This window comes from Nicotiana tabacum, chromosome 21 (assembly GCF_000715075.1).
Source record: "Nicotiana tabacum cultivar K326 chromosome 21, ASM71507v2, whole genome shotgun sequence".
Lineage (NCBI taxonomy): Eukaryota > Viridiplantae > Streptophyta > Magnoliopsida > Solanales > Solanaceae > Nicotiana > Nicotiana tabacum.
In genome coordinates, this window is record NC_134100.1 from 12,462,257 (window position 1) to 12,467,488 (window position 5,232).

Genomic DNA, 5,232 nt, shown 5'->3' on the forward strand with positions numbered 1-5,232 from the left:
TATATACAAACAATATACAATTTTATACATTTTTTCGGCTATTATTTTTACAGCGACTATACAATGTCATTTTTCCTAAAAAAAAATACTAAATTAGTCACTTATACGACAGTTACATGATTTTTTTTTTGCAATAAATATTAATTGGTGACCTGTATAATAAAAGTGATAAACAACCTACTATGACAAAATAAAATTATTGTATAACTTAAATCCTTTTGATATTTGTCATTGCCCATTTTCTCAACTCAAATCTTAAAATTTTAGCTCCTGTCTTCTTTTCGATTTAACAGCTGTTTGAATTTGGCGCCAAGCCCGCCCAAGAAATAAGGAATGAAAAATGTGAAAAGCTTAACCCGCCAAATTCGGCCCATTCACCATTCAGAGCAACTATTGGTTCATGTCCAAAAAATCCACTCGACAAAGCCCGCAGCCTTATAAACTCTCCCGCGCCGCCATTGACCACCGTCCGCCGCCGCTAATATACCCTCCATGGCGGACATTCAAACCCAAAAAACCAACGTCTGCATCATCGGAAGTGGCCCCGCGGCTCACACTGCCGCCATTTACGCCGCACGGGCCGAGCTGAAACCGATCCTTTTCGAAGGATGGATGGCCAATGACATCGCGCCAGGTGGTCAGCTCACCACCACCTCCGAGGTCGAGAACTTCCCCGGTTTCCCTGAAGGACTTGCCGGCGGTGAACTCATGGACCGGTGCCGCGCCCAATCCGTTCGATTCGGTACTCAAATCTTCACCGAAACAGTAACTAAAGTCGATTTCTCTTCAAGTCCCTTCAAAATCATCTCCGATGAAAGGACCGTACTAGCAGACGCTGTTATTATAGCCACTGGCGCTGTCGCTAAGCGGCTCGAATTCACCGGGTCCGGTGAAGGCGTAAACGGCTTCTGGAACCGCGGGATATCAGCTTGCGCCGTGTGTGACGGCGCAGCTCCGATCTTCCGTAACAAGCCGTTAGCTGTAATCGGCGGCGGAGATTCTGCAATGGAAGAAGCTACATTTTTAACTAAATACGGTTCAAAAGTGTATATAATTCATAGGAAATAGAGCATTGTCTAACCCCAAGATTGAAGTAATTTGGAATTCTGCGGTTGTGGAGGCTTATGGGGAGAAGGTTTTGGGAGGATTGAAGGTGAAAAATGTGGTTAATGGAGAGGTTTCGGACTTGAAAGTTTCGGGTTTGTTTTTTGCTATTGGACATGAACCTGCTACTAGATTTTTGGATGGACAGTTGGAGTTGGATTCTGATGGGTATGTTGTGACTGAGCCTGGGACGACAAAGACTAGCGTTAAGGGTGTTTTTGCTGCCGGTGATGTTCAAGATAAGAGGTATAGGCAAGCTATTACTGCTGCTGGTTCAGGTACTTTTTTTGGTCTTTGTTAGTTTGCTTTGTGTTGAGCATTGCTACTGCTTCTCTATTTGTTGTTATCATAGAATTCGAATTACAACAGTGCTGATTCACCCCTTTTTTCAACAAGAAAAACTACGCCTCACACCAAACTATTTTGAGTCGGGCTATATGAATCATTTGTTGTTCTGCTCTCTTAGAGCTTATTTCGATCCAACAGTCAATAGTTTGCATTGTAGGACAAAATACTGGTATTCTAAAATAAGGGATTACTAATTTAATTCAAGTATTCCATACCTCATTGACTCGTTATTTAATTTAATAATAAAACTATTATTAATTTGTATTAATAATTTTTTGATGTGCACATTTGAGGAGTCAGTATTGTCCAAAAGAGTGTTAAAATGTATTACATTTTTTATCTTACACCACAAAGCATATAACTGTAAGCATCTAATATTCGTACAGTGAAATGCCTCTCTTTTGCCGTCAAAACATCTAAAGTTTCGTTATTTTCATATGGTCCGTGTTATGCATCTGGAAATTGTTCCATGTAGTCTTGAGATGCTTCTTTAACTTCTGACTTCTCCAACTATTGATTACATCTTTCATCTTTTTGAGCATCATCCGTTTTATGCCAAAATAAATTGTGAAAAGTCCCCAGATATGCGAGAACATTGGATAGTGCAACAGTACGTGGTCTGAGTCTTACTATGCCTCATTACACAAAAAGAATTTGGTGCACATGCTTATCCCCCCTCTCTGTAAGTTAGCTTGAGTTAGACATGCCTTGTCTGATGCAATCCAAGTCGAATACATTACCTTCAGGGGTGCTTTGCATTTCCATAATATTTTCCATGGCCATTGATTACACCTTGCATTGTTATTCAATAGTCTGAAACAAGACTTTACAGTGCAACATCCATCCTTCTCTGCCTTCCAAATCGACCTATCATTCTGTGAAGTTAGCTCCTTTAAGGCTTCCAACTTCTCAGCGATTAGTGCCCATTTTATCCACCATTCGGCAAAGGCCTTTCTTTCCATCATTCCCAGTAAACGACCACTTGACATGGAAATACGCCTTCTAGATCCAATTTGCACATTACCTCAGGTTTCTTCTGTCTCAACCTTGTATTTAGGCATTCATTTGCAACAAGGGATGCATCAATGATCTCTCTCCATGTATAAATGCATTCTGATTGTGTGGTACCAGCTTTGTTACCACTCTTTTCAATCTTTGGCCCAACACTGGCAACAATTTTTTGTACACTTTGGCAACAATTTCACTCAACACCCTTCAGTAGTCTAATTAACTCTTCTTTGTATGAATGGATTAGGAAACGGATAGGGTTAAACCTTGGAATAATTTGCACATACATGGTCGTGAATAGTTAGTAAAGTAATCCAGTACCCAATTTTTGAAATTAAATTAGGGTTTTGTTATTATACATTCTCAAAAAAAGGGTTTTGATTTATTCTACTTACTCTAGTTTGGTGATTCACTATTGTTAATCAAGTGCTTAGGATTGAACAATATCATGTGATCGACCAATCGTAGGAAAAAATCAAAGGTGGAGCTAAGATTTGAAGTTTATGGGTTCTGAATTTGTCACCGAACTCATAGCTCTTTTTAGTTACTGGGTTCACATTTAAAATCTTTATACATGTGATAAATTCTGTAATATAAATACAAGTTCTAAGCAAAAGTTACTGGGTTCGTTCGAACACGGATATAATACATTAGCTCCGCCCCTGAAAAAATGAACTAACATTAGCAATTTGTCTCTGGTTGATTCAGTAGATGGAACTCCTCAATGCCATTTAAGAGAGAATGGGGGAAAATATAATACTATAAGAGAATCAAGCAGTACATAATGAACAAATATGGAAATTGATTGAGAGGGGATTGAGGCACCATGCCACTCCATACCAGCATTTTTGTTTAGGTATTGTAAATAAAATTGAGCATGTTACCCAAGGGTGTGTCTTATTGGTCAACCAAGTGTAATGAGAACCATAAGGTCTCAGGTTTAAATCCCAGCAAAAGCAAAAAACAATAGGTGATTTCTTCCCACATGTTCAAGCATTGGTGGATAGAGTTACCCAGTACCTGTGCCGGTGGGAGGTAGCAGGTATCCTTTAGAATTAGTTGAGGTACACACAAGCTGGTCCGGACACCATGATTATCAAAAAATAAATAAGGTTGAGTATATTCTCTTAAAATTGTTATGGAAAGGACATTCTAACATAAAAGAAATAGCAAAAAGCCACAACCTATGAAAATTCTAACATGATCATATGTGGTTATTTTAGATCTCTTCATAACTCAGTGGTTTGTTCACAATTATTACTTATTACTGAAAATCACCTCCAACTCAACAGAAATGCCAAAGTAATCGTTAATTAGCAATAAATTTGTTGGCCTTGATTCATTAAAAAAAGATTTTTTCCTCTGTAGTACATTATGATGGTATCTCGTACAGATGACTGATTTGAAAGCAAATTCCTGAGATAGGTAAAAGTTATTTCACGCAAGGGAATAGTGCAGTACATTGACTATAAGCAAATGTCAGTAGGTTTGAAACCATGGTGAATGAAGGAGTTAAAAGAGGACGAGGTATACCTATAAAATCACAAGGAAAGAAGTTGTCTCAAAGGACCTACAATTTTTGGGGATCTATGAAGACAATTGAAAAAGATAGGGCATAATGGAAGAAAAATCTATACAGGAGATATAAATTTGTTTAGAACATGTTTTAGACGTTAGTACTTTTACGATAGGCCTTTTTTTTTCCTGGGAATGGTTTAGCCTTTCGGAGACTTTTACGTTTAGCAAACACACAAAACTTCTAATACAACTTATCTGTATTTGCGTAGCATTGACATGAGATGAGTTTAAATGGTATAACATGGTCAGTAAAGATTCATATAGATGACCCCAAGTTGTTTGGGACTGAGATGTAGTTGTTGCTATTATTGTTATGACAATGTCAGTGCTGGTGAGATCACATAAGTTCTATGGATAGTCTTTTGCAATTCTAACAGACCTTGGGTGTCTGTGAGTACTGATTGGTTACAGGATATAAGAGTATTTCAGTTGGTGTTACTCGTTTTGGTCGTCAATGTGGAAACATTTGAATTTTAAGCAACCTCTGATGGTAAGCAACCTCCACTTCCAACCAAGAGGTTGTGAGTTCGAGCCTCTCTAAGAGCAAGGTGGGAAGTTCTTGGAGGGAAGGATGTCGAGGGTCTATTTGGAAACAGCCTCTCTATCCCAGGGTAGGGGTAAGGTCTGATTACGCACTACCCTCCCTAGACCCCACTGAGTGGGATTATACTGGGTTGTTGTTGTCGTCTCTCAGGATAAGTGATAGTCTTACGTCACAATTGGGACTCTAAGATGTTTCTTCTTTGAATTTCATATTCTGTAGGATGCATGGCAGCCTTGGATGCAGAACATTACTTGCAAGAAATTGGTGCTCAAGAAGGAAAGAGTGATTGATAAGCATAGGTTCTGTTGAATTAGAACTGAATTCGTGTCGCAAAATAATGGGAATCAGTCTAAATTCCACGTATCTGTTCAAAGAAATTATTATCATTATGATTTTTATGGATGAGAAGGAACTTTCTTGTAACGATTATCCAAGCCATCGGATGACGTCATTCTATATTTGTGGCAAAAGCTTTCATACTTTTGCAGATGATGTTATTTTGCACTCAAAATCCCAACTTCCCACAAAAAGTGAGCCCTCTATACTTACAGTAACTACCCATTACAGCTAAAGATTTATGCTGTGTCGTTGTGAAAATGATTTAAGTATATTTCTTGGGCATGTTTAAACCTGGCTGAACATGTGATGTG

General features: G+C 38.5%; 1 pseudogene; it reads left to right on the forward strand.

The window, feature by feature from the left end:
* Positions 1-362: 362 nt before the first annotated feature.
* On the forward strand, positions 363-5,024 carry LOC107821372 (thioredoxin reductase 2-like; annotated as a pseudogene).
* The last annotated feature ends 208 nt before the right edge of the window (positions 5,025-5,232 follow it).